This window comes from Meriones unguiculatus, chromosome 5 (genome assembly GCF_030254825.1).
Source record: "Meriones unguiculatus strain TT.TT164.6M chromosome 5, Bangor_MerUng_6.1, whole genome shotgun sequence".
Taxonomy (NCBI): Eukaryota; Metazoa; Chordata; class Mammalia; order Rodentia; family Muridae; genus Meriones; species Meriones unguiculatus.
In genome coordinates, this window is record NC_083353.1 from 107329390 (window position 1) to 107341501 (window position 12112).

Here is a 12112-nt window from a genome sequence, read left to right on the forward strand (position 1 = left end):
TCTTTGTCTCAGGTTATACCCAGGGTGGCTTTATGCACAATTCTCTGTAGCATGGACCACATGAGCCTGTATCTGCTGCTCTATGGGTTACTAATGACTTGTACATAGTTATATATCTGCGGATGAATATGGATTTCACTTTCAGTGGCATGAGGACTGCTGGGAATATGTTGTAATCAATAAAGGATTTTCTTGCTATCACTTACGAGTGGGTAAACAGTTCTTTAAGAGTACCACTGCATTTTAGGTTTGTTGGTTTTTGAAACAGGGTTTCACTTTGTAGTTCTGGCTGTCTTGGGACTCATTGTGTAGAACAAAGTGCCTTGAACTCACTGAGATCCACCTGCCTCTGCTTCCGGAGTGCTGAGATTAAGGACATGAGCCACTCTATAGCTTTTCAGGTTTTTATAGGCACCAATCCATTACTTTTCAACTGTTAGTCTCTTTTTGGAAATCTGAGTTGCTTCATTTCAAAAGAAATTATTTTTTAATCTTAACTGTCTTAGGGAATACATTCTTTTTCTTTACATCTTAAGGTAGTCATATCTTGCTTTTTGACCGACCTTAAAACAACCTGTGTATGCTTAGTGTGTGATTATTAATGTATATGTAACTTAAAGCTGTAAAACATAGTTTTATAATTGGTCTCCAAGTTAGTGTTCAGGAATTCAAAATTGTTTGAGAGTCATTATAAGTTACTTTCCATTTAAGGAACAGCATCTTTTCCAAATTAAGGAGAAAAAATTTTACTACTGGGGAGGAGATGCCTCTCTGGTTTCCCAGAAGGAGCTAGTTCCCAGTGCTGTAGAGGTTGACTCTAACCTGATCAGGAGTGATCAGGAGGCAATGAATCATAAAGGTTCAACTGCTGCATCTCGTGCTGAACATTGCCACTATCTTTATTATGACTGAAAAAAAAAATGCCTCTAGTGTTACTAATACTGCCACTGAGAAACTTGGCTCCAGACCACCCCCCAATGCCCACCTTCTTCTTTTAAGATAGGTTTCAGTGTGCAGTCTCTGTAGCCCAGGCTAGTCCAAACGCCATCCTTTCCTTGGCCACCATAGTGTTAGGATTCCAGGTACTGCTGCTCTTGGCATGCACTTCACTTTTGCCAAGAATGGACAAGCTAAGTGGATGCTGCATATTCTGCCACTCTGTCCCCTTGTCTCATGTGTGATCAAAGTTGTGAGTATGAATGGGTGCATTTCAGGAGAGGACCAATTTGTAAGATTATCCGGAAAATACATTTGCACTTCCTACTCTGAAAGAACTGGTCCACGTCATTGTATCCTGAAAGTATAATAAAAAGGTAATCTAAGCTTGTATTTAGACAGTACATAGGAAGCAAAATATATTTTTCATATTTTTAAGGAATTCTATTTCTGGCACCACTGATCTCTAGATCTCTACATCTTTCTTTTGAGGTCAACAGAGGAATTTTATCATGAAACATCAAATTGATAGTTATCTGACTTGCTTTATATCTTCAGGGTGGCCTGTTTTCAGGACTTCCGTAGCGTGCTCCTGGGTGCTGGGCCACTCCTTCCTTCAGCTTCCTCCTCCCTCCTTCCCACTCACCCTCTTACCCTCTTTTCCTGTTTCTTTTTTCATCCTTCCCTTTCCCACTTCTGCTTTTGCTGTCCTCCTCACATTCTTCCCATTTCAGTTTCCAAAGTTCAGGATAGCAGACATTCACTAGCTACGACACCTAGCCAACCTACTATTTCAGACATGTGTGAGTGTGTGCACGTTTTAATCATTAAGGATACAATGTCTCTCTCAACAAAGTCTCTAGCTTTATTTTCTTAGCAGCCCCACTGTTTACTCCCATGAACTGAACTGTCATTTTATTTTGCAGTATGAAAATTGCTTCTACATATTACGACTTTGCGTGCCAGTATTCAGCCTACTCTTGTACTTACTCGTCGTTGGCTTCTTTATAAGAGGCATAATTAAATGAAAAGATGAATATGCATTTTTTAAATACTAAGTTAAATCACTGTCAGTTAACATTTCACTGCCTCTGGCATGATTTGTGTGGCTCTTTGAATCATTACTTACCTGTCCTGTGAGAATCTCAGGACATTAATGTTTGCCTCAGCACAGTTCCTGTTGCTGTAACAGAATACCTGAGACTGGGTAAGTTAGAAAGGAGGTTGTAGTTCTGAAGGCTGGACAGCTTCTGATAAGGACCTCTTCATGTTCCATGCATGACAGAGGACAGGGGTGTGAACAGAGAGAGGAGAGTACAGAGGGAGTGGATTCTCTAACAGCCACTTCCCATAATAACTGAAGCACTTTCCTGGAAACCACATTCATCCTTTTATTATGGCAGATTTTTCATAACCAAGTACTTCTTAAAGGCCTTACCACCTTTCTGTACCGTTATATTGGGGACGTGGGGAGCAACTATATTCACACCATAACAACATTCTCACACCTGGAAATAGAGATGTATTTTCTTGTGGTGTTTGTGGGGGCATCTGTGTAGCACCTTTCAAATCTGCTTCCCAGAGTGCTTATCCTGTTTGGTAATCAGAGCTAGCAGTACTGCCATGGGGACCCTCCTAGTTTACTCAGGCATTTATAGGAAATTGTAGCACATTTGCTGTTCATGAACTGAAGATGATCCCTTCCTCACTAAATACTGTTTTCAGCCTTTTTGTTGAGAGTGTGGAGATGTGTTCTGATGGTTTCCCTGGAGATTAAAAGGGGGGAGGGGTGCTGTTACCAAACATTATAAATTCAACTTTGCCTAGTTTGAGCTGCTTTGTCTTTTTTTTTTTTTTTTTTTTTTTTTTTTTTTTTTCCTTTTTGGATCTTAAAGTAATGGTTTGTTCACCTGTTTAGAGTATGTAGCCTTTGGAGGAGATTTTGCTAGACTTCACATTATCTTGATAAAACAGTCAGAATATTTGGAAAGAGAAGCTTTTGCTGATGGCTTTGTTATTGCATGTAACTTAGGTGAAAGTTACAGAATTCATTAGTCAGATGTCACTGATGAATATGATTTGTTGGTTGTTGCTGCTTGCTCATAGTTATTAATGAATCAGGTAGCAGATAACTTTCAGTAACTGTTCAGTAACTGTTGAAAATTAAAAACCATCGCAGAGATTTCACTAAATAACACTGTAGGATACTATTACAGTATTCTAAATGATTATTAGTGCCTTTGAATGCCTGGCTTCAGCAAGATGACTTCCTTTTCTTATACAAGAATTAACAAACCCAAAGAGAAATGTTGTGGTCACCTCAGTTTGAATATTTTCCCATGTTTCTTCTAAAAATATTTTTTGCAGTTGAATATAAATATACTACACACATTTATTTATTCATTTGTATAACTATCTTTAGTATATACTATCTGTAGAATTGTGTCTTTGAAGAAACCTTTCCTCAGAAAACCTGTGACAGTGCAGGGCACATTGTGATAGTTGTCACAGAGTACATCACAGCTCAAGCCACTTATCTGTGATGAGTGTTTTTTGGGTTCCAGAATGCTCTCAGCTATTGTTCTGTAGACCCCAGCCTTTTGCAGGCCCTCTACCCTCACCCTGTGCATTATGCTCAGACTGTTGCCATGGTTTTCTTCTCAGTTCTGCTTTTGACATTTTTAATGTTTTTTAATCATTTTATGTCCTTATAATATATTTAATATTTTCTCTTTGTGAATATATAATTTACAGCATAATTGTTTAACTATTGATTTTTACCTGGTTTTTGTTTTTGTTTTGCCTCCGAGAATTGTCTTGCTTGTTTTGAACTTGGGTAATGCTGCTGCTAAGGGTTGACGTTACTGTAACAGTGGCTTGCTTCAGTGTGCAGTCATTGTTTGTAGTATTGGGCCATCTAAACAACATAATCTTCATGTGAACACTAAGAACAGCAAACTCATTGTTCTCTTCTCATTTGAGCCTTAGAAACAAGGTTACATGTTCTCTGTAGTTTTTAGTGTAGATAGTATTCACATAGGTTCTTAACACCATGATCGTTACAGCCACTCTCTTTGCTGGCTGCTTAGGCCAGCCTCTGCCCCTCTGTGAGGACCTTGCCCACCTCCACTCTGTTTTTGTATGTCTTTAACTTAAGTTCTTATTAATTTATCAGTTGTTTGCATAAATACTCACTGAGCATTCATTGCATAGTAGGTGTTTAGTCAGACATCACTTGTACACATGGCATGATGAAGAGATACTCTGCATTGTCTAGTTCATGTGTTCTGTTGCATGAACCCTCTCTGCCTATACTACCAAAGCTTTCCAAACTGGTTTCCTTGCCTCAGCCCTTATCTTTCTGCTTTGTTCTGTAGCTGGAAGCAAAAGTAGACAAACATTCCAATGTAATAAATGTTATGGTAAGAGCCTCTGACCCTCTGGATTTTCTAGAATAAGAGAAATCAAAGTTGAGCGTTTTGAGAAATTCTAGGACCTGAACTGGGTGGATGTAGTGCTCAGTTGGGTAGAGTGCTTGCCATCATTTCCAAAGCTCTGGGTTTCATCCCCAGAACTGCAAAGCCTGGTTATGGTTGGACCACACCTATAATCCTACAAACCTCCATCAGAAATGGTTTCCATTCCTTCTGTTCCCTTTCTCCCCACCATAGAGTTGGGGGAAAGGGAGCAGCCCCCTCTCTTGACAGGGAATCCTGTCACTTTTGAGACAAACATACTTCAGTTTGAAGAGATGGGAACACAATGGAATACTACTCAACAATTAAAAACAAGGAAATCATGAAATTTGCAGGCAAATGGTGGGATCTGTCCCACTTTTCAGTAGACGAAATATCCTTTTATGTTTGGACATTTCTTATATTTAGCCAGAGGAATTCACATTTCAGAAGCCTTTCCTAAGGCCTTCCTAAGGCTAATTACCTTAGCTGGTGTGGTGAGAAGAGCTAGTGGTGGTGTGGGCATAAGGAAGTCCCTCACCTCTGGAGTCAGATTTGTGTATGAGCCTCCTGGTGTACACTGAGTCCATCACCTGTGGATCTGCTCCCAGGAAGGGTCTTTGTTAGAGAAATTGTGGGTCTGCACTTATGTTTTAAAGTCTTACTAGAATTAGTCTGTCAGTAGAAATCTTATTCTTAGTGTGTGGAGACTTTTTTATTGTTCTTTTTTTTTTTAGGTTATATATATAATTTTTTTATTATTTTTTTTATATTAATTACAGTTTATTTGCTTTGTATACCAGCTGTGGCCCCCTCCCTCATTATCTTTCTATCCCACCTTCCCTCCCTCATCTTCTTCCTGCCCTTCTCTAAGTCCACTGATGGGGGAGGTCCTCCTTTCCTTCCATCTGATCCTAGCTTATCAGGGCTCTTCAGGACTGGCTACAATGTCCTCTTCTGTGGCCTAGCAAGGCTGCTCCCCCCTCAGGGGGTGGGTCAAAGAGCCAGCCATTGAGTTCATGTCAGAGACAGTCCCTGTTCCCCTAACTAGGGAACCCACTTGGATACTGAGCTTCAATGGGCTATATCTGGGCAGGGGTTCTAGGTTATATCCATTCATTGTCCTTGGTTGGAGAATCAGTCTCAGAAAAGACCCCTGTGCCCAGATATATTTGGTCCTTGTGGAGCTCCTGTTCTCTCCAGATCATATTAATTCCACCTTCTTTCAAATGATTCCCTGCACTCTGCCCAAGGTTTGGTTATGAGTCGCAGCATCTGATTTGATTCACTGCTAGGAGACATTTAAGAAGAGTAGAAGATAATGGCTTAAAGAGAGGCAGTCGAAAAAAAGAGAGTAATACAGTTTAATAATTTGATAATACAGTTTAATAATTTGAAATATACAAGAAATATAGACATCTTACCGCTTACAGTTAAAATTCCCGCCAGTCCTTATGTTTAAGATTGTTTACCTCAATGTCAGTCTGCTAAGGACATGAAAATACAGAAAAATTTCATGACAGCATACAGGAATGTGAAAGGCAAAACATCGAATTTTAGTGTATCAACTTTTTGTTTCTTCTAATAGTTTTGTGCAAAAGGAATTTTGGCTTCAGACCCTGAATTTTCTCTGCTTTTCTTTTTGTTTTCCTCCCTTCCTCCCTCCCTCCCTTCCTTCCTCCTTCCCTCCCTCCCTCCCTCCCTTTCTTCCTTCCTTCCTTTTTCCTTCCTTTCTTCTTTCCTTTTTTCCTTCCCTCTTTCCTTCCTCCCTTTTTTCCTTCCTTCCTTTCTTCCTTCCATCCTTCCTTCCTTTCTTTCTTCCTTCCATCCTTCCTTTTTTCCTTCCTCTTTTCCTTCCTTCCTTCTTTTTTTGACATGGTTTTCCTATGTAATAGCCCTGGATGTCTTGGACTGACTTTGTAGACCAGGCCGATCTCAAACTCACAGAGATCCACCTGCCTCTGCCTCCTGAGTGCTGGGATTAAAGCACGCACCACTGTGTTCAGCGATAACCCTGAATTTTAAATCAGTAGAACTAGTCCACATGTTTATCATTCAAAATAGGAACCGTGCCAGTCAACACATTTCTGCCAGTGAGAAATAAGTTTGTATATTCCTACAGCATAAAAATCCATGCTTCAGGATTCGAGATGTTCTTGGAAAACGCTTTCTGCTTCCTAATGTTTGTAGAAGTGTTTTCCCCAGAGAACATTGTCAGGATGCTTGAAGAAGTAGTTTCTTGGCAGAGGATGGCTGAACATAATGGATGACACCAAACTCTGTGAGCCAGTTTGTTCAGATTCTGAAGTGTTGATTTGCAGTGTGTGATATGGTGTTTAGAGGAAACATTTGGACACTTTACATTAACTAGTCCTGACTAAAGTTGTTGGGGTTTTGGTGGATCCTGTTGCCTTACTGAGCCCACTTCTCAGATTCAGAAAGTCATGGTGGACCAGACCAGCAGAAGAACACCGCCAGTCATCGTAACTGGTTTTGCTGCAGGTCTGCCGAGAAAGGCTTGGCAGCTTCTTGGTCCAGTCACTGGTTAAATGATCGTCACCAGGTGTCTGTAATCCACCTTTGTCACCATCTGATCAAGAAATGAGTAAAAGAGGATGATGGCTCAGTAGTTCACTGTTTGATGTTTTGTCAGCTCATGAGGCACTCACCAAGCCTTGTCACCATTCCAGGTTGCTTCCTCTGCTGGTCTACACTGGCAACTTCTCCTTTAGTTGTAAGAGAATCAGCTTTGATGGCTACTCTCAGTTGGTCACTTTCAACTTCCGATGGCAGCCACTACACTTGTCATCCTTTGCCTAAGTTTCCCAGGCCCCTCTGCCTTGCAGGTTCAAGAGGAGTTCCTGGCCAATCACTGACAATGGCTGAGAGCTGTCTCCATTGCTTTATGGCTCTTTGCAACTTGAATAAGAAAATGTTTAAATTTATTTTTATCACCACAAAGTAAGACATCTTTGCTAAAATGATTAGTGCAACCACATTTATTAAGAGTATGTTCTGACATCAGAAAGCAAGTTTGAGCTACAAAAGATTGCAGTTATTTTTGCCTCAACTCAAGAGAAGACATTCTCCTTTTATATTCATGTCATCATTATCAGGAGTAAGGAGAGGCCCTGAAGCATGAAAGGGTTGTGTCTATAATCGATGAGAAAGAATTTTAATAGCCTGTTTTAAATGCTGTTTCATGGTTTGCCTATCAACTGTTAACACCAGTGAAACTGCTGTCAAAAGCGTGGCATGTTCATGCCATATTTATTACTACAGCCACCATTGAGCTAGACTGGACACACTCTTAATCTGCTTTTACAAGTCAGTGTTCCCATTGGTATTTTAAGGCACAGTAAGAGCTTGTTGACAACTAGCTATGCTTTTATTTTCATACAAAGCAAAGTACTGAAAAGTTCTTCATGATTGGGTTGGTCCCAGTGGCCTATCTAGAATGATGGAAATTCCAGAGGATTGGAGCCTTTCATTAGTGCTTCCTTCCTGGGACGAGGAAAACATATTGGAGAACAGTATAGTTTTAATATACAGGCTAGAAAAGAAACAAAAGAGGTGATTTATTTTGGAACTAAGTATTACTAACCAGGGCCTGGGAACGCCCCAAAACTGTGTTCCAATGAGGTGGCATTTTCATGAACTCATTTATAGAAACATAAATCCATAAATAAGTCATTTTTCAAATGTGTTGGTGGGTACATCAGGTACAAGGGTGGTAGCAAAATGGCAGTACCAGCTGGCTGATAGTACTCTACTTTTTAATTAGTAGAAAACTAGAGTTCTGTTAAGGTAATACATGCCAAAAGATTTTTATCTGTTAGGTTATGAGGCCTGGTTTTATCTGTTAGTCATAGGATAGTAGGTCCAACACAGAGTTAGGAGTAAAGAATGGCTGTTTAGTGAGCTAAAGATAGCCTTGTCACCTAAATATGAGATAACTCTGGGCCTGCAAAATTCACAGCTCTCCACATCACTGTACTTCTGGTCAGTCAGCCTTTTCAGACAGCTTCTTTCCAGGAAGTCTAGTTTGCAGGCTCCATGTAATAGGCTGAAGTGGGGAAACTCAGCCAGGCTGGTCTATTTGAGATTTTCTGTGTAGCAGTCCTTTCCCAAAGTATGACAGGACTTTTCTGAAGCAAGAGACATAGTACGTGCTGCCATATTCTAATTTAATTCCGTTACTGTGATAGATGCTGTGATCAAAAGCAGCTTAGCAGAGGAAAGGATTTACTTCAGCCTGCAGGTCACTCCATCATTGAGGACGTCTGGGCAGGGGCTCAGGCAGGAGCTGCAGACAGAAACCATGGAGGAATGCTGTTCTGTGGCTCACTCACTTTATTTAAAAGAAATACTTTCTTCTAGAATAGATGATAACTTTGCCTTTCTCAGAGATCTCATCATGTCTCCTCATCAGCACAAGCTCCACAGAAACATTCTGGCCTTTCTGTGTTACTGTGTGGTCTCCTTAACTATACAAAGACCTAAGCACTACAGCATAATTGTATGGTGGGAAAAGGGTGGAGGTCCACGGAAAGTGGTAAAGGAAAAGGGAACTAAGTCAATTATCTGCTACCAGAAGCTTCCGCTGTGTTGGGAATGAAAAAATAACAACCCCAAAGTATGGCATGTCTGGTTCTTTAACTGAAGAACAACAGAACCAGAAGCTTAGAAATGCATTTCAACCCCCAAGGCAGGTTACAGAAACTAAAGTTCTGTTCTCTTTTCTCTAAGAATAGCCACAGACACTTGAACTTCATTCACCCAAAGTAAGACCTAAGCCCTAGAATTATTACTTAAACCCTCCCCATGCCTTTCTCTTAATCTTCATGTGACATGCCTGAGCTGACTTTGACTCTCAACTTGACATGGCCTGGGCACCTGAGGGGAGTCTCTACTGAGGAACTGCCCGAAGCAGACATGCTGCGCAGCACTGGCTGACTGTTGACTGACGCAGGGTGGCCCGGCCAGGGTAGGTGGGCTGAGAGGCTAGGGGTCAGGCCCTCGGCAGGCAGGCAGGCAGGCGGCAGATCTGGTACAAGGAAGTTAATTGTGGGCAGGGGGAAGGGAACCGGGAAAAGGGATAGAGCCAGCGAGTGAGCCTTGAGGGTAGAGAGAGAAGGGTCAGGGAGGAAGAGGAAGGGGTACCTAAGACAGAAACAGACAGAGAGATAGAGACAGACAGAGACAGAGAGGGGAGAGAGAACAAGAATGTGGGCACAGAGGGAAGCTGGAACACAGACAGAGGGAGAATGAGAGGCTGGAGTGGCCAGGGTCCTTATATTCCTGTACATAGCACACAACTGACAGCCACAGGTGATGACTAAACAATTCCTAGGGCCGGGAAGGCGGGCCCACTGAATCACCTGTTCGCTAGCAGCGCCGATATCTGACTGCTTACAGCCGCCACCTAACTACACCTCCAGGGGATCCAGCTCTTTTTCTGGACTCTGCAGGGCACCCACCGAGACATACAATGTGAAAGGGAGACAGAGCTCAGTAAGAACTGTTTTCTTTGGCAAAACTCAGTACAAGAAGACTAATTTTATTTTATTTTGCCTCCTTTTTTACTTTTTTTTTTTTTAATTGGCTTCGTACTGGCTCACCACTGTCTATTTCAGCCCCAGAGCATCTGATGCTTTCTGGCCTTCCAGGTGCTTTACACACATGGTGCACAGACGTACAGGTAGGCAAAACATCTCAATGCATAAAAAATTAAAGGTTAAATTTTTTTCTTCTTTAAAGGCACTCCAGAGGGTGCAAGTGGGCTCGTGATCTGAAAACAAAACAAAACAGGTGCTCCAAAGCCAAAGATTAGCTCCGAGACAATCTACCAGACAGTGACAGAGAAGGTTCTGTTTGTAGCAATGCATGTATTTTATAGAGTACAGCTGGAATTCAGCTGAATCCCAAGAATAAAATGTGCTGAACAAATTGAGACAAATGCTGTTTGAACTAGTAGCTCATCAAGCTCAAGCTGCAAAGCCTCATGCTACCATATATACATATATTTAAAAATAACAATTTTGAAAATATTTTAGTTTTACGATTATTTCATTTTGTGTATGTAGCTATTTTGCCTGCATGTATGTCTGTGCACACATCTATGCCTGGTGTCCTCAGAATTGTGTTTGTGGAATTGGAGTTACAGATAAGTTGTGAGCTATCATGTGGGTGCTGTGAATTGAGCTTGGGTCCTCTTGAAGAGAAGCCAATGCCCCTAACTGCTGAGCCATCTCTCCAGCCTCTAAAATTAAAAAAAAAAAAAAAATTGAGACAGGGTCTCTACATAGCCCTGGCTGTCCTGGAATTCACTGTGTGAGTTACAAGCTGGCCTGTAACTCACAGAGATCTGCATGCCTTATGTCTCTCAAGTGCTAGGATTAAAGAGTGAACCACCCAAGTGTACCACCATGTCTGGCTCCTAAAAATAAAATCTTAAAAACAACAGCAACAAGAAAACCACTTAAATTTTAGAAAGCATAAATCCGGAAGTGATTTTATGAAGTAACAAAATAAAATGCAAGGAGAAACACGGGGCCAAGGACATTCATGGAAGAACATTTTACAAAAGCAATAAATAAGCCAGAAGCAGCTAGGACAAAATTCTTGTCCCCTTCCCCCATTAACAAGCTGACGGCAAGCACAAACATGCCATATGTAGGGAGCGCAGCCAGGCACTGTGGAGGGCAAGAGAACAAGTGGAGAACAAGACAGGTGACTGGACTTCCTAAGGTAGTGAGTGGCCAGAGGAAGGGAGGTGCTTATCCAAACTCTCAGTTCAAATTTCTCATGGAATTGTGCTTTGAGTAGCAAAGAAATGACTGCTTCAGGCATCACTCATTTATAAATATGCAAGCATTGACAGGTTGGGGAAAACAAATGTTCATCTGCTTACTTGAAGAATAACAGTGAGATAAAAGGTTTATTTATAGCCAGAGAGCAGGAAAATCCCCCTTGAAGCAGTATATTTCCTAGCATCACTGTTCAGCAGCCCCATCCCCCAGCTGGCATGGTTTTACAAGTATTCTGCTGCTGCTTTTACAATTCAGCCCCAATAGGACAAGTTGCTGGGGAAAAAAAGTTCTTGTTCTTTCAGATATCTGTGGTTAATTATTTACCCTTTCTACCTTTTTTTTTTTAAGTCTCTCAAGTAAGTCTGGGTGATAGGTTAACATAGAAGAACAAATAGATCCTGTACCATTTACTGCTGTCAACTGGAAATTGAACTTCATTTATTTGCAAACCAGCAAGTATAGCTTAGAATCTTTACATTGCATATTGCTCTAGGAGGACCATAGAGCAGAAGTGAAATGGGTTGCGGGAATGGACTTGTTATGAATTATTCATTAACTACCTCATTCCTTGGAAATCAGCTGGAGGAAGTGAGTGGTTAGTTCAGTTTGATCACAGGAATGTTGCACTGAAGTCCAGCAAGCAGCAGAGCAGTGTGGTTCTGCTGGCTGCTTCAAGGCTGCAGGGCAGCTGCAGCTCAGACACAGCCCGCCCCTGTGCAGGTCACCATGCTGCTGGAAAGAGCTGCAGTGAGGACACGCCCATGCATTCCTGTTGGAAGATGAAGCTTCAGGTAAGAGAAGCGCCCTGCCAGCACTGCCCAGGTTTCTCACTGACTTTAGGGGTTGTCACAGCAAGCCCTGGAACAGAGCACCAAACATTAACCTTGCAGTTCACATTGCCAGGGATGT

At 41.5% G+C, this 12112-nt stretch overlaps 1 protein-coding gene across 5 annotated transcripts in view; it reads left to right on the forward strand.

Moving 5' to 3' along the window:
- The window catches only part of Marchf8 (membrane associated ring-CH-type finger 8), an 82186-nt gene that overhangs the window by 39637 nt on the left and 30437 nt on the right, over positions 1 to 12112 (forward strand). The window lies entirely within an intron of this gene.